An 18,898-nucleotide genomic window follows, 5' to 3' on the forward strand; every position below is an offset into this window, starting at 1 on the left:
TATATACTTAAAAGTCGCTAAGAGAGTAGATCTTAAATGTTCTCACCACAAAAAAAGAGATGGTAATTATGTGACAGGATGGAGGTGTTAGGTAACACTAAGGTGGTAATCACTCTGTAATATATGTGTATCAAATCAACAAGTTGTACATCTTAAACATATACAATATTATATGTCAATTATATTTCAATAAAGCTCAGGTAAAGAAGAATATAACGTAGCTGAATTGTACCAGAAGAATTTCTACTAACTCTGAAAATCTGAAGTACGGACTTTATTTCAAGCAAGTAAGAATCATCTTTTGCTAGCTAGAAATAGTAAAATAATACATTAAAAAAGACAATCAAATCATCCTATTTTTCCCCAGACAAAAGCCAACATACACCAGCCAAGCTGATTTTTTGGATTGAACTGACAATCAGATTGCATTGGTTTCATAAAAAGTCTTTATGAGTTTAATAGTGATTTTGGATGAAAGATACACCCATGGAGTGATTTAAGAAAATATTTTGGAATACCAGTTTTGTAATTTGCTCTGATGTTTACTAAAATCAATGAGTAAAGTTCCAAAAGAGATCATTATGACTGCGCCATCTGGAGCCCAAACTGCCACACAAATTTAAATCTGACAGTAATTAACCGGAAAGAAATAAACAATACCACCCCTGCTTGTTTTGTTGTTTGTTTTGGTTTTCTGAATGATGGCTGGCCAGGAAGGAACCTCAAATTTTTCAAGCGGTCAAATGCACAATGCTGATTTTATCTCTACAAACACTGCACTATTTTAACAGGACCCCACTAGATTAAAAACAAAACAAAAAAGGCTACAGAACTTGAAAGTAACCACTACAAGTCCCTTATAAAGCTGTTCTGATGATTTGCCATTTAGGCCACAGAACTATGTTTTAATCATATTTCTCCATGTGGATACTAAAGGGGAAATTCCCGTTGGCTGTCAAAACCCTAGCATGACAGGGCTTCCCTGGTGGTGCAGTGGCTGAGAGTCCGCCTGCCGATGCAGGGGACACGGGTTCGTGCCCCGGTCCGGGAGGATCCCACATGCCGCGGAGCGGCTGGGCCCGTGAACCATGGCCGCTGAGCCTGCGCGTCTGGAGCCTGTGCTCCGCAACGGGAGAGGCCACGACAGTGAGAGGCCCGCATACCGCAAAAAAAAAAAAAAAAAAAAAAAAAAAACCCTAGCATGACACACATGCCACGAACAGCAGTGATTCTGCCTAGGAGACAATGTCACATGTGCTTATTTTCACATCAGCAATATACATGAACACAGATTTTCTCATTTAATCGGGGGTACTTTAGAAATGCCCTCTAACTTTTCTTGTGTTAGGCATTTTTCCCCCTTTTTGGTTTACTAGGTGTTGTCTATTTGAGACTATTAGTGCAATAATAACTTTAAAACGACTGTTTCTGTAACAAACTACCTCATGTCAACATAAAACCAAAGGGTACTAAGAATTTAGTAACAACACCAAAAATTACCATTAGGAAGAGAGCATTACTATGCTATGCCAACTCAGCAGAGATAGAGTCCAATTCAAACCTTAAGTTTCTTGTACTCTGCTCTGAATGCCTTAACAGATTCAAGGGAGGTTAGCACTCCAGAACTTTGAAAAGCTGCCATTTTCTCAAGTGGCAGGCAGCCTTCAGCCCTTCATTCCCACTGCAGGAACAACAGAGAATATAAAACCCACTGGCCCCTGTAGATCATGGGTGTCAGCATACAGCCAGAGTTAGTTCTAACATCCTCTATTACTGAGATGAATTAAAATCACTGTTAAATAGATACCCATAGATTCCCACCTCTGTTTAAAAAAAAAGACTTCTCCAAAATAATCTCAAATTGCTGGCTACTTTTCCAAAGTGCTTCTGACCTAACATAAAACTGGTCATTCAGAACAGATGGGTTTTTAGGTGTTGAAAAATTATGATAGCAATTTCTAGAAATCTCATACCTATTCAACTTAAGGACAGCTGTCAGGTCTTTTCATACCCACCCCCTCGGCACCTCGCTCGGTGCCTTGCACCATGCATGCTTGTGGAAGTGAGTTATAACACAGGTAAACTGAATGATGTTTACAGTCAATCTAGCTATAGTGGCTTTAGAAAAAGAGAGAACCAAATAGTTATTTTCGGTCCCATGCTGCAATTACAGTAAGGTGTAAAAAAGTCAGCCTTGACAGCTCACTCTCAGTTCTATTCTCTTCTACTTCAGAACACTATCATTAGCCAATTTAACTGAAAGCCACTAAATACTGGTTTGGGTAGATAGCTTAACAACTGATTTGGTGAAAAATTAATTTTGCAGAGAGAACAGTTACCAATTAATTTTTTGAGTTCAGTCTGATGTTGTGGGTGTATTTTTAAATAGCACCTAATATACCCTTAGAACCTTTTTTGCAACAAGAGTTCTTAGTCACTAAGGAGACTTCAAACACGACACAGCAATCCTTTAATTATTTGGAAAAAATTTCTAGAACCCTTCCGAGAAGCCTAAACTCAATTGCTTTATACGGTGTTTACAATGGATTTTAAAGACCAAGGAGCTTCCCAGATGAGCTGTTTGCCATCTTAGAGATAACAAATATGCCCAGTACCAGTCTGTTTTTTTATCTTTTTTTCTTTTAAATTGAGGTGAAATTCACATAACATAAAATTAACAGCACTCGATTGTTGAGTGGATATCAAAACGTTTGATTACACACAGTTAGGGAAAACTCTAATACATGGCTGGTGAGAGCACAATTGTTAGACCCTCTTTGGAGGGTGGTTTGGTGATACTTATCTAAGTTCTTGGTATTTATCCTCCAAATATACTTACACGGATGTAAATTAACACATATAAAACTATTAATCTGTACTATGTTTAATAGGAAAATATATTGAAGACAATTTAGTGACCGTAGCAAATTTCAATATATCCATAGGATAGAATTTTATTTATTAAATAAGAATTAAGTTACATTAAGAAGAATGAGGCATGTATAGCACGGGAAATTATACTCAATATTTTGTAATAACCTATAAGGGAAAAGAATCTGAAAAAATATATATTATATACATATATGTATAGCTACATCACTTTGCTGTACACCTGAAACTAACACAACATTGTAAATCAAGTATACTTGAATTTTTTTAAAAAAAGGGAAAAAGGGGAAAAAAAGAAGAAGAATGAGGCAGCTAAGGAAAACAAAACAAAACAAAACAAAACAAAACACCAAGATACTATAAGCGATAAACGTAAGGTTAAAAAAACGTGCGAATAGTATACTAACATTTGTGTGGGGGGAGGGGCATCTGTTTATAAATGCCTGATAGCTCTCTGGAAGAATTCACAAAAAACTGGTAGCAGTGGTTGCCCCCAGGGAGGAAAAGAGGTATATCGTCTATTCAAATACATAAATAAATTCAAGACGTAAATAAGAAAGAAATCGTGCTTTTGAAATCATGACTTCTCCTCAGTTTGGCTGCTTTAACAGAGTCTTCTCTCATGGCTGAGCTCTCAGAGTTTATTTAAGTGTGGAAATGCGTGAAGTATATTACGGGGACAAAACGACACACAAGTAGGGTTGGCGGGAGGAGGTGAAGGGGCACGAAGCTACCCCGGGCAAGGGTATTCCTGGTGGAGGGCAAAGCTGGGACAAAGCAGTACAGAGCCCTGGGGGAGAAGCAGGCTGGTGCACAGGATGGACTGAAAAGGCAGATGTGGCTGGAAGAGAGTGTCTAGGGGCACCGGGTAGGCAGACAAGGTAAAGGACTGTCTAAATTCAGCTTTTACTCTGAGATGGTAGAGGCATCCTTAGGTTTGGGCTCAGGTCCGCCCTTCACCCACTGCATAGGAGGTAACCCAGGTTCCTACATGTTCTCCCCACAGTACCCCTTGGAGTTGCCTACAGGATCCAAAGGATGGGTCATCTTTTTAAATCTGGGCATTTAGCATTTACTCAGTTTCTCTGAGCTCAACCTTCTATTGACATCAGCAAATCTTACATTCCCCCTAGCTAGTCTCTCTTTTCTCCCTTTCTTTCTTTACTTTCATCCCATATGAGATTGCCTGGTCCCTAGGACGGGCCCACAATTCAAAGATGACCAAGCAAATAGTGTAGAAAATCCTTTAATCTCCCTTTGAGATACCCTAGTCTCTACCACATTGAAAAATCAAGTTAAGTATAATCTTCAGCTTGGCCTACATTTGCAATAATGTAACAGCCAGCCCCACACTCCAAGCATGTGACCTGTGTGGTCTATACCTCAAACAAACACACAGATCTTTTTACAGACTACCGGACATGGGTAACACCTAACTGAGCACTGCTGATAGAGGTAATCCTTTGCCCAATTCTGCAACTGACCCTGAAATCGATTAAAGTTTTTAATCTTCTTCTTCTTCTGCTTCTTTGGTCATAATCAAAGAATGTATAGATCTGCTTGAAATTATCAGAAACATTCTTTATCCCAGCCAACTGTTTCCAATGTCTTTCATCTAACTGAGGGTTTCCTTCTCATCTAACTAGCTTTTCCTTCCACTTTCTCAATTACCAGCACTTCATAATCCAAAAATAATCCAGAAAGTAAAGAAAGAAGTCATCAACCTGCATTTCATTTCCGTCAGGGCCTTGAATATTTTTATCTAGAAATGAAGCATGTGACTAAAGTTTTTCTGGAATGGTCTTATTTATCTACCTTATTTACCTACGGATCTACCAAAGTGACAAAATAAATTAAACATCAAGCCTTTCAGGTTTCTCAGCCAAAGAGCTTTTGTTCAGCAAAACAGTCCCTGATATTTCTGCTTATAGTGTCATACCCAAGACATTCAGTCCACATACAGAGTGCCTCACAACTTAAAGAATGCGCCTAATGATTCTATTTCTGTGTCACTTCTTGAATTGTTGAAACTTTTACAAACCTCCTATGAACATTATTGGCATTGCTTTGGGCTACAGTGTGGGAACTATACATAAAATTTCTAGATAGAGTTTCTAGCCTTGGAAGTAGTTACTCTACCATAATTGACCTTGATGTATTCTCCGTGTATTATGAATCCGTACTCCCGGGACAACCACTTCCAGTGTCAGTTGATCCTGGAACTCGGATTACCCTAGGACACTTGAGTTGAAGAGACTTGAGGTCATGCAGTCTAATTTACACCCAATTCACTGGTCATGTCTACAAAACCCCCAACAAAGAAGTATTCATTCAGTTTCTTCTCAACATGGAACCCAAGACGTGAACCCAAATGTCACCGCAACCAGCAACATACGAAGGTGGATAACAATAGCCAATGCTCATAAAGCTTATTGTGCCGGACATTTAGAGCTCTAAGTATTCATTAACTCATTTAATGTTCTCAATAATCCCGTAAAGCAGGCACTATTATTATCCCCATTTTACAGATGAAGGAACTGAGGTTAGATGACTTGTCCCAAATTACTCAGCTAGGTTCATCAGACTATGAACCAAGCAGTCGGCATCCAAACCCATGCTCTTGAACAATATGGCACTGACTAAACTGTAGAAATCTTCTAAGAATAAAACAAAAGAATTTAAAAATAAGCAGCCACTAGAGACTAGAAGCCCAAGTGTTCCACTCAGAGAGTGAAGACAGGGTGAGTAGCAGAGAGACAACGAGATCCATATGCTTAGCTTTAGTCTGACAGATTCACTGCCTCCAGAATATTGATTCTGTTTCACAACTAAAGCTACAGAAATTATTGTGTTTTCTTTGATATTTCTTAAAAAACACTTCTTTAGTGGATCAGCATGGCTTACATTTCAAAGGAGAGAAGATGAATTTTAGGGGGAAAAAACTAGAAAAACCATTTCTTACAAAAAGGATGGGCAATGAAATGTCCTCTTCTGTGGGTCAATGGCTATGACAATAATGTAGAAATTCTTGAGATTTTGTAAAGAATGACACAGCATCGTCATAGTCAAAGTGTACAATCTTGTGACAAGGAGCTTAGGACAAACTTAGTTTGAGGAGTTTACTTTCTCCTATAAGTCTTCATGTCAGAGCTTCTCACTTTCCTACTCTATCATCTTCAGAGAAAGTAAATATAGATACTTCTTGAATGTTCCCCAACTTTTCAATTTCTTATTTGAAGGGATTTCTTCAGAGAGAAAGTGATTTTATTTTATTTTGAAGAAAAGGACACATGGTAGCCCTATTCTTAAATAAATAAACAAGGATAGTAGTAGTATTATCTAGCCTGACATCCAAAGATATTATTCTAGTTGTTATTGTATAAGAAATCAGCCCCAAAACTTAGCTGGAGAGAACCATTTAATTATAGGTCAGCGATTTGACAGGGACAATTTGTCTCTGCTCCTCCGTGGCTGGGGCCCCAGCTGGAAAGGCTTGAAGGCTGTGGGGACTTGATTGCGAGCGGGTACAATCATCTGGACACCCTTCACTCAGGCTGGCCGCTGATTACATCTGTTCGCGGAAACCTCAATTGGGTTGTCAGCTGGAACCCCTACAGTTGACTTCTCCATATGGATTCTCTATGTGGGCTGCTTGGGCTTCCTAACAATATGGTGCTTGAGTTCTAAGCGGACGCATCCCAAAAGAGCAAGGCAAAAGTGCATGGCATATTTATGATCCTGCTTCAGAAAGGATCACATGGCATCATATGGCACCATTTCACCATATTCTACCCGTCAAGGAAGTCACAAAGATCTGCCTAGGTTCAAGGGGAAGGGATGTAAGCCCTCCCCTTCCCCTCAGTAGGAGGAGTCTCAATGTCACACTAGAAGAGCACATGGAATTGGAGATACTGCTGTGGCCATCCTTGCAAAACAGAATCTGTCACACATATGAAGTAGAGCTCCCCGCAAAATCAGATCAATTTGGTGATCTAGTATTGCCGATTTTAAACCATCTCCGAGAAATGTAAAGAGGAAAAGTAAGCAATATATCAGGTACGACAGAGATCTAAGTCAATGCAGTGTAAACTGAATAATTCTAAACATTTGCTAATCATCTCCAAAGCAGATAGGCAGCTTTCAAAGAAGTAAAATTGAAAATCTTAGACCGTCTGCAAAAACCTATTAAAAGGATGCATGTGTGACATTAATTTCTGATTATTACCCCAAACTCACTACCCATCAGTGGCCATTTATTTTTATTTTTTCATTTACAAGTTGGTACATTAGTGTTATTTCTACACCTATCGAAGCTTCAAGATCTGTAGATTATGCTCATATCACAATTTACAAAACCAATCAACTCTTAACAGTCTATGCCCCTCCTAACCTAAACCAAGTTTCCCACCATGATTCTCAGTAAGGCAAACAGTTCGGCAAACAGGGAGCACAGCCACTGTCCAAAAGGGCAACATATTATGACAGTTTTTCCAAGTGACAGAGTTCTAAGGTTAAATAAGAGTGCTTGCAGGAATATAACTATGGCAAGAGCTTAGAACTTTACCATTACAATTCTAGCTTTTCCCTACTTACATTGGGTAATCAGATCCAAACAGACCCAAACAGCTTGGATCTGTTCCCGGAGCTCCAGATGCATACATTTAACCAGCTACTAGATACAAGATACTTAGATAGCTAATAGGCATCTTGCAAAATGTCCAGCACTAAAATTCTGTTCTTTTCCCCATCAACCCTAATCCTACTGTTTTCAGTCTCTCAAAGCCTTATTTTTCTCCATAGCATTTATCATTATTGGATACATTAGCTATACCCTTATACTTGCCTTTAGATCACATATATTAAGGCAAAAATTTTTTTTCTGTGGTTTACTGCCATTTTCCCTTCGCCTAGAGCAAAGGGAAATATGCCTGGCATATAGCAGGTGGTCAATAATATTGTTGAATGAATTATGACTTATCTGGGTCCCTGAGTAAATCACAAGGAGAGAACCAAGGAATGAAGGGATAAAGGAATAAAGGGTACCTTAGAACGATTATGCTTGTAAGTGGTTGACAGGGTAAGAAAGTAGCTCCAAAATATTGCTAGATTTTAAATTTTTTGTGAAGAATAAAAATGAACAAAAGCTGAGAATGTATGCTTAGGAATCTTAGTGTTAAATCATGCTACCTAAGCCACATCAGAATTACCGAGGAGAGCTTTTAAATTTATAGATGCTCATTCTTGCCAGTTTGGGAAATGTTGGATGGAATCTCAGGGATGCAAGATGGAATAGAGATTAGAATTTAGAAGGTCTAAACATAAGCAAAGGGACCTCCCTGGTGGCGCAGTGGTTAAGAATCCACCTGCAGGGGACACGGGTTTGATCCCTGGTCTGGGAAGATCCCACATGCCAGCAGAGCAACGAAGTCCGTGCACCACAACTACTGAGCCTGCACTCTAGAGCCTGCGAGCCACAACTACAGAGCCCGTGTGCCGCAACTACTGAAGCCTGTGCACCTAGAGCCCATGCTCCACAACAAGAGAAGCCACCACAGTGAGAAGCTCCGCACCGCAAGGAGAGTAGCCCCCACTCGCCTCAACTAGAGAAAGCCTGTTCGCAGCAACGAAGACCCAATGCAGCCAAACTATCTGTCTGTCTGTCTATCTATCTATCTAGCTGTATAACCGAATACCCTGTAGTCTGTCTAAAGAAAGGATAGATTAAAAGGAAAGGGAGGGCTTCCCTGGTGGCGCAGTGGTTGAGGGTCCGCCTGCCAATGCAGGGGACATGGGTTCGTGCTCCGTTCCGGGGAGGATCCCACATGCCGCGGAGCAGCTGGGTCCGTGAGCCACGGCCGCTGAGCCTGCGTGTCCGGAGCCTGTGCTCCGCAACGGGAGAGGCCACAACAGTGAGAGGCCCGCGTACAGCAAAAAAAAAAAAAAAAAAAAAGGAAAGGGAATCACTACATAGCATCTGTAAAAACAGACTCTATTCTATCCTTAATGTAGATCTATCCCTCTAGAAGAGATAGATGCCTCAGGCTTCCATAGCTTGGTGTCACAATCCATTAAATTCCTCCAACTCGATTTTCATTTTATGCTCTCCAAGTAACTGTGTATAGAATTTAGCCTTCAGGGAAAAAATGTGCACTTCAGCAAATATGAATAGCTAGTCTATTCATATTTGTATATTTCATATACTTCTCATTATAAATTTGAAACTTGCATTCTGGTTTGCGCATCAGTCTTGGGAGTTCGGTTAATGTGAGTCACCTCCAAGGCATACTGAAAATACCAACTCTGTTAGCTTAAAAGAGCTGAGGAACAGACACTGGTAGCCCTATCAAGGTTGTACTGAGCAGAAACAAAGAGAGGGCAAGAAAGAAAGAAGTGACTGTAGGTTTTGGTTTTGTATCCAACTGGAGAACAAAAAAACCCGAGGCTGATATACTTACTACTTAACCCACTAGCCAGAGCAGTGAATTGACCTCATCCTGCCAATGCCCTGGCTCACCACTCACGATGTACACTGCCAGGTCTTCTCTCGGCATCCAAGACTCCTTAGCAATTCATTTTCATCAATTCTACCCTTATAAAAATGTGGAGGGGTACTCTCTGCTCTAACTCACAGGATTAATCCAATCAGCCAATTAGCCTAGTCTAGCCCGAAGCTATCTCCCTCCTTTCCAGTCCTCTCCACACGGCAGTAAGGAGACTGACAATCTAGCCCCATAGCAACTGCTTCCAGCAGTTCAAGCGTGGGTGCCTTGTATGCCCTCAAGGTAAAGCCATAGTCACCTGGTTTCAGCTACAGTCTACCTTTCCAGGCTCCTCTTCACGTGCTCAGCTCATTCTGGAGCTCTGTGTCCTGTTACACTTATAAGCCTTTGGACATGGCATCTACTCCCTCCTCCAGAAAGACTGTCTAGACCACCCTCCCAACCTGACCGCCTCCCTTCACCTGTGTAACTTATCAGTCCTTCAGGACACCATAGAGATGTCATTTCTTCCCCAACTGAGTTATACTCCTGTGTACAAGTTTCCATGTAGTTACCCTACCTTAGTCCTTGTCACACTGTACTGCAATTTCCTATCTATGTTTCTGCCCCCCCCCCCAACTAGACTATAAGCTACTTGTAGGCAAGAACCATGTCTGGGCACTTAGTAGACGCTCAAAGAATAAATAGATACTTTGGACAAAAATATGGACATCTCAATCATTCTCATCTCTCTTGTCTGATATAATTTTTATCATTTTGGTCTCTTCTTTTATGTACTAAAGTCACATTACTTGCCACCAACATCACCTATCCCTCTGCCAAAAACGGTAATGGCAATTAAGAATTACATGTATCCTGGGAATTCCCTGCAGTCCAGTGGTTAGGACTCTATGCTTTCACTGCCATGGCTGGGGTTCAGTTCCTGGTCGGGGAACTAATAAGATCCCACAAGCTGAGCAGAGCAGCCAAAAAACAAAACAAAACAAAAAATTACATCTATCCTAAGATGATAGGGAGACTTTTCATGTACACTCTATTATTGTTTGAAAATTGAACAATGCAGATTGCTTTGCTAGTTTTAAAAATAAGTAAATTTTATTTTATTTTTTAAAATTTATTTATTTATTAATTTATTTTGGGCTGCACTGGGTCTTTGCTGCTGTGCCTGGGCTTTTCTCTAGTTGTGGCGAGCTAGGGCTACTCTTCGTTGTGGTGTGTGGGCTTCTCATTACGGTGGCTTCTCTTTGTTGCGGAGCACAGGCTCTAGGCGCATGGGCTCAGTAGTTGTGGCTCACAGGCTCTGGAGCGCAGTCTCAGTAGTTGTGGCACACGGGCTTAGTTGCTCCACGGCATGTGGGATCTTCCCGGACCAGGGCTCGAACCCATGTCTCCTGCATTGGCAGGCGGATTCTTAACCACTGCACCACCAAAGATAAGTAAATTTTAAATTTAAAAATTCAGTCATGCTGGGCTTCCCTGGTGGCTCAGTGGTTCGAGCCCTGGTCCCGTGAGCCACAACTACGGAGCCCGTGTGCCACAACTACTGAAGCCCACGTGCCTAGAGGCCGTGCTCCACAAGAGAAGCCACCGCAATGAGAAGCCCGCGCACCTCAATGAAGAGGAGCCCCCACTCACCACAACTAGAGGAAGCCCACGTGCAGCAATGAAGACCCAACGCAGCCAAAAATAAAATAAATAAAATAAAAATTAAAAAAAAATTCAGTCATGCTGAAAAATACAGTTTACATACATATACACACTCATGAAATACAAATGTCTTTGCCCAAACAACCACTGCCAGGCATTTCCATATATATCTGTCCTAACACAAATATTTTAAAACTTCTTGGTTCTCTTTGCTAAGAAGAAAACAATCTCAAACTAAGCTGATATGTAGAATAATTCATTAGCTGTCTCAAGCAGCAAATATCCAGCTTTTGGGGGGAAATAATGTGACTTCGGTAAATTTTTTTTTTTTTAATGGTATTAATAGCCAAAGAGAACTATCTCCCTCTGAGGGATAACATTTAAATTATCCGTTAAGTAGACCCAAGTATATTGCTAAAAAATTAGTATGGTTAGAGTTTTGCAGTGCATTTTATATGTTTTAAAAAGGAAAAAGAAAAGAGATAAACATGCATAGTCTCCTATAATCCAGATTTCCTTTCCAAAGCACTGATTTCCAGGCACTTTCCTACTATTAAGTTATTTTATTTTATGGTTAACATGAAAACAGAATTTTAAATCAAAGGACAGACTGCACTGTGCAAACTAGAATTGCTCATTTTTCACAAGTCCCAATTCCAGCAGGAGAGCTCTGCAATTTGTTCTCAAGGAACAGGATTTTTTTTTTTCCTTTAACCCTCCCCTAGACTCTCCTAAGTACTTCCCCATCACCTCTCATCCAACAGTCTCAAAGCACTTCACAAACAAGCACTGATCTTTATGCTTTCTGTGGAGCCGAAGGCAAGCATCACCACACCACTTTATAGATTGGGAAAAAGGAGGAGCAGAAATGAAGACTTGCGGGACACTAATAAATGCTGGATGAGGCAAGCCATACGGCCCCGGCTTAGCCCTTCCAGGCTGTCTCATCCACCTGCGTGGGCCCACGCGATTTCTCCCAAGGACTGGTCGGGTATTTTAATGTATTTCAGGAACCCACTCTCAGTTTTGGTTGTGCAAATAGAAGTACAAGGGGAATAGCTTCCTGTAAAGGTGCCAAGTTTTCCTTTGCTATTGATATGAAAGGAAATATTTAGTTTCCTGTTTCTCAAGAACTAAAACTTTGAAGCCCTGCATGGGACAGCCAGAGCACCCCCAAAGAGGTCAATACCTAATTCTCTTTTGTTTCGTCTCAATTTCATTAAAAATATTTTTCACCAAGACATAATTTTGTTAGACCCCCAAATCAGAAAATTGATATTACTCCTACTATTTAATACCTTTACAAATTAATTTATTTAAATTAAAAAGAAAAAAAAACTCCGGACTTAAAGGAATGGGGGGGAATCACTAGACATATATGAAACACCTGCTAGAACAGACGCTTCATTCATAATAGTTTCTGTTGCGTTTACAGCACGGTACTGTGAGTCATTGGTTCTTTTTTTTTTTTTTTTGAGTCATTGGTTCTTAATGATTCTCAGTGTGAGTAAGATGAAATGTTTTAGAAAGCAAAACCTCCATCAGTGATAGGGGAAATATGAGTAATGGGGAAAAGAGGGATTGTGAGCTACTAATACAGAAGACGAATTTTTTTAAAACAACATTTGTTTAGTATTGGGAAAAAAATATTTAAGTTCTAGCACTAGCATTCATTGTTTGGGTGGGTCTGGTCTATAAAATGGAAATAAACTCACAGGGTCCTTGTTAGGTTATGAAAGGATGCATTTAAATACCCTAATCAAGGTGTGTCAAGCACTTAACAAGTTGGTTCTCTTCCGTTTTCATACTTTAAAAGATGGAGGGAGAATTTGGGTTCTATGCATGATTCCTCAGAAAGGGAGGGAGCAGAATAGTATTTATTGCAGTGTGTGGCGGGGGAGACTGAGGGCTCTAAAAAACCATGTGGCGGCAAAAAGATGAAACAAGAACGCCAAAGATATTGATAATATTGAAGTTGGGTGATGAGTACGTAGGGGTTCATCATATTCTAAGTATGTGTGAAAATTCCTATAATAAAAACTACAAACAATAAAAATACATTTTGATGGTATTAACTTAAAAAAAAAGGACGAGAAGGAGAGCTCTAGAGTCCCAGACATGGGATTGAATCTCTGCTTTCTACTCTGTCAACTTGATAAGTTATTTTACCGTTCTGTGCTTCGATTTCCTCTCTTGTAAAAGGGGATAATGAGGATGTGGCCAGTGCAGAGATGTGCCGCTCAGATCCTTCTTCCAGAAAGGACTCCCTGCCCAGCTGGTTAGCGGACAGCCTCCTTTAGGGTACGGTCTGCTTTTTATTTATTTATTTTTGGCTGCAGTGTGTTTTCATTGCTGCGCGCGGGCTTTCTCTAGTTGCGGCGAGCAGGGGCTACTCTTCATTGTGGTGCGTGGGCTTCTCACTGCAGTGGCTTCTCTTGTTGTGGAGCACAGGTTCTAGGGTGCGCGGGCTTCATAGTTGTGTCACGCAGACTCAGTAGTTGTGGTGCACGGGCTCAGTTGCTCCACGGCATGTGGGATCTTCCCAGACCAGGGATCGAACCCATGTCCCCTGCACTGGAGGGCAGATTCTTAATCACTGTGCCACCAGGGAAGTCCTAAGAAATAATTCTTATTAAAAACTTCATGCCGATGATTAGAATGGTGTGTTCAAAGTTTTAAAAAGAAACCACAATATAGCTAATGTGATATTATAGTTTAAATGTGAACAGGTCTTAATAACTTTTGCAGGAAGAAATTGGAAGTTTCATCTATTTTGCTGTTGGCAGTGGTGGTATGAATACAGTACTAGTATTAAACAATTGAAGTTGTTAAGATTTACATAGCCCATCGACAGACGAATGGATAAAGAAGATGTGGTACATATATACAATGGAATATTACTCAGCCATAAAAAGGAATGAAATTGGGTCATTGGCAGAGACATGGATGGACCTAGAGACTGTCATACAGAATGAAGTAAGTCAGAAAGAGAAAAACAAATATTGTATATTAACGCATATATGTGGAATCTAGAAAAATGGTACAGACGAACCGGTTTGCAAGGCAGAAATAGAGACACAGATGTAGAGAACAAATGTATAGACACCAAGGGGGGGAAGGCGGGGGGCTGGTGGTGGGATGAATTGGGAGATTGGGATTGACCTATATACACTAATATGTATAAAATAGATAACTAATAAGAACCTGTTGCATAAAAATAAATTTTAAAAATTCAAATTAAAAAAAGAATTACATAAATTTTTTTTCTTTTTTTTATGGCTGTGTTGGGTCTTCACTGCTGTGCGTGGGTTTCCCATTGCAGTGGCTTCTCTTGTTGTGGAGCATGGGCTCTAGGCACAAGGGTTTCAGTAGTTGTGGCACACAGGCTCTAGAGCACAGGCTCAGTAGTTTTGGCACACAGGCTTAGCTGCTCCACGGCATGTGGGATCTTCCCACACCAGGGCTCAAACCCGTGTCTCCTGCATTGATAAGCAGATTCTTAACCACTGCGCCACCACGGAAGTCCTGAGTTCCATAAATTTAGCATAAACTTTACAGATGAGGCTTATGAGTTAAAAGAATCAATATTAAAAAAAAAGAATCAATATTAAAAACTTTTATATTCCCAACTAACTCTTTAATACAATATACATATTTGGCCCTTTATGACTTTTTAATTTTTTTTACCTAGACACATCACCAGGCTCAAGCTAGTATGACTATGTATTACTAAATCAGGAAACAAATATTGCATTACAAACACTAATTCCAGAAGACTTCACACCCACATTCCAAAATCTAATTAGATTAATTTCCCAGGGCATACGTGTATTCTTGGTAGCTTGCAATTTTTAAGCGTCAAAATAAAGCCTTATTTTTAAATGTGGGTGGTGTTGATGAAACAAGTATGAGTAATACTTGCAGGAAACACAATATTAGCTTTAGCAAGGAAGTGGGTGATATTTGAATAGTCCTTCAAAGAGGCGCTTTCCACGTCACACCAATGTAAAGCAAGGGTTCTAATGTGGTCACATGGTAAGCACAGACAGAACCCCTTACGGTGCTTGAAACACAGTTTTACCTACCAAAAATGCAATGTTCAGGATGATATCTAATGTATAAAGTGAAGGCAACAAGCTGATGGGTAAATTTCCAACCATAGAATCACCTGACCACCCCTGTTTTGTTTAATATCTACTAACCAGAGAGACAAATATCATATCGCTTACATGTGGAATCTAAAAAAATGATACAGATGAACTTATTTACAAAACAGAAATAGACTGGGGATTCCCTGGTGGTCCAGTGGTTAGGACTTGGTGCTTTCAATACTGTGGGCCCGGGTTCAATCCCTGGTCGGGGAATGAAGATCATGCATGTCCCGAGATTCACGGCGCAATAAATAAATAAAGACAAACGAAAACAGACTCACAGACATAGAAGACAAACTTCCGGTTACCAAAAGGTAAGGGGGGGCGGGGAGGGATAAATTAGGAGTTTGGGATTAGCAGATACAAACTACTATATATCAGCAAAAAAGATAAACAAGAAGGACCTACTGTATAGCACAGGGAACTATATTCAATATCTTGTAATAACTTATAATGAAAAAAATGTGAAAAACAATATATATATATGTCTGAATCATTTTGCTGTACACCTGAAACATTATTTTTTGTTTGTTTGTTTTTGGGTTTTTTTTTTTTTTTTGTCGGTTCGCGGGCCTCTCACTGTTGTGGCCTCTCCCGCTGCGGAGCACAGGCTCCGGACGCGCAGGCTCAGCGGCCATGGCTCACGGGCCCAGCCGCTCCGCGGCATGTGGGATCCTCCCAGACTGGGGCACGAACCCGCGTCCCCTGCATCGGCAGGCGGACCCTCAACCACTGCGCCACCAGGGAAGCCCCTGAAACATTATAAATCAGCTACACTTCGATTACAGAAAATAAAGATAAAAAATAAACTAATTAAAAAAAAATCTGCTAACCATAAAAGACTGTGCAAACCCTGTTTTAATAGAGAGGTAGGGATGACAGAATTAAACTTGATTTGGTCTATTTTTTGAGGCAGTTCTGCTCTGCTCACCAAAGTTCCAAGAGTGATGTCTCCCCTGTTGGTCTTGCCATGTTTATCCCAAACAGAAATCTCTAAAGGATTAAAGAAGAAAGAGCAGAAGAAGAGCTATGAACTGTTGTTAGTACTCTACTCCATTTAGTACTGGGCAGTAAGAAGAGGTACTAATTCTCCAAATCCTGCAACTATTAACAGTCCATTAGGGCTTCCCCGGTGGCACACTGGTTAAGAATCCGCCTGCCAATGCAGGGGACACAGGCTCGAGCCCTGGTCCAGGAAGATCCCACATGCTGCGGAGCAACTAAGCCCGTGTGCCACAACTACTGAGCCTGTGCTCTAGAGCCCACGGGACACAACTACTGAAGCCTGAGATCCACAACTAGTGAAGCCTGCACGCCTAGAGCCCGCGCTCCGCAACAAGAGAAGCCACCGCAATAAGAAACCCGCACACCGCAACTGGGCAACGAAGACCCAACACAGCCAAAAATAAACAGATTAATTAATTTTTAAAATTATTTTTAAAAAAGGTCTAGAGGAACTTCCCTGGCGGTCCAGTGGTTACGACTCCTCACTTCCGAACTAAGATCCCACAGGCCGTGCAGTGTGCCCCCCTGCCCCCCAAACAGAGATCTAGACAGTGTATTTGTGAGGAAGCAGTATAAATCTCTGGACCTTCTGCTCAAGTTTGCTGTGAAACTATAACTGCTCTAAAAAATAGTCTATTTTGAAAAAAACGGTGCCTAGAATTATTTTTTAGAAAATGTTTACAACTGCCAAAGTGCAGAAAGGCATTAAAACTACGCTCCCATTACTTTAAAACAGCAAATGTTAAAACAAAATGAAAAAAAGGATTCATTCATTTATTCAATAAATATTTCTTTCTTTCTTTTTTCTTAATATATATTTTTATTTTTGGCTGTGCTGGGTCTTCGTTGCTGCCCGCGGGCTTTCTCTAGCTGCAGTGAGCGGGGGCTACTCTGTGTTGTGGTGCGCGGGCTTCTCATTATGGTGGCTTTTCTTATTGCGGAGCATGGGCTCTAGGCGCATAGGCTTCAGTAGTTGTGGCAGGCGGGCTTCAGTAGTTGTGGCTTGCAGGCTCAGTAGTTGTGGCGCATGGGCTTAGTTGCTCCAGTCCCTCAATTGGTCCAGTCCCTTAGTTGCTCCAGTCCCTCAATAAATATTTCTTGAACTCCCGACTGTGAGGCAGGCATTGTTCCTGGTCCAGTTGGTAGACAACTCTTTCACTGCTGCCTCTTAAAGGTGCACACCACAATCAATGTCATTATATTCAACAAATTGTGGAATGCACATTATATGCCTGACACTGTCCTAAAAACATAGGTTTAAGGAAAAAAATTAAGTACAATCAACACAGGTGGCTTAACACAGTTATATGTTAACCAATATGTATTATTAGGGTCTCTCTGTTTGCTTTCTTGCTGTTATTATTTTGGGCTACTCCATTTCTTATTAGCACCAAAAGAAAGATGGCAGAGAGGACACTAGGAGATAAAGGTAGATTCTATCACTGAGTAAATTTTTAGCCACAAAGAGTAGAACAGTTATAAGGAAAGCTAAAATTTCCAATGGACTTTTTCTTACTTCACATTAATGCAAGCTTACAAAAAGTTGAGCTGACACTTCAGTAACTTCTCACTTCTTTCTAACATGTAGGTACAAAACCAAAAAAAAAAAAAAAATTCAAATGTAAGAAATTCTTGCTTTGCCATTTCTCCAATGACCAGTCACAATTTCAACAAGTCAGTGAAAACTATTCAGCCTATTAACATGACTTTTTAAACAAAGTCTTGAGTAAATGCATTTTGGTTAATTTTGGTACAGAAACAATTTTTCCCTAATCACTTTAAATCAGCCGTTTATACTTTGTTATAACTTCTGATATAAAATAGAAAGCCCCAATTTTAATACAATCTAATCCAATAAAGTTATTACAAATTATGGGTTTTGAGTCCATTTTTATGATTGCCTGATAACTTCCTGACATTTCATGATTTCTCAAAAACGTCCTAGGATTTGCCTATGGAGAGGTTAAAAAAAAAAAGAGAAAAGAGAACGGTTTTACTCTATCTACAAAGCAGGATGTGGCTAAGAACAGGCCTTTAATGTAAAGTGCATGTTAGAAACCTGTCGTTTTGGAAAGCCTGCATGCACATTGGCTGGCATCCTAAAATGTGTGTGAAACTTGATGGCATTTGTGAAGGTCTATGAAAGCTGCAAACACCTATTACAAAGAACTCGTGGCTACCCGAACCAGAGCTCCTTCTCTCTCCATGTGGAAGCATCGTTCTGCCAAGTTAGGCCTGAGTGCCCCATCATTATCTCATTACCTATGTACATGATCCCCACAGCCACCATTCAAGGAAAACCATCAATCACAGCCCTGCCAGGCTGCCCACTGCTGCCCAACACACCACACAACACTGAGTCTCTCACCACCAGAGAACTGGAGGTTTATTTTTCAGAATCCTTCATTATTCTAATTTTTTAAAAAACTCAAATATTAATAAAACAAGGCAACTGGAAACAGACATTTCGTTCCCCTTCTACTTCTTGGAATTTAAACTCAGATTTTGCACTTCTCTTAGCACAAATTATGTGATCATTCTTTTCCCTCTATTAACCTCCAAGCCACTCAAGGGCAAAGGGCAATACTCTACTGGAATGCCTTTTTCTTTTTTTTAACTCTTCGCTGACATATACTTGTATAGAGACAACGGATGAGTCATTCTTCCTCATAAACTTAAAAACAAGTGAAAAAAATTCTCAATTAG

The sequence above is a fragment of the Phocoena phocoena genome, chromosome 6 (assembly GCF_963924675.1).
Source record: "Phocoena phocoena chromosome 6, mPhoPho1.1, whole genome shotgun sequence".
NCBI classification, from domain to species: Eukaryota; Metazoa; Chordata; class Mammalia; order Artiodactyla; family Phocoenidae; genus Phocoena; species Phocoena phocoena.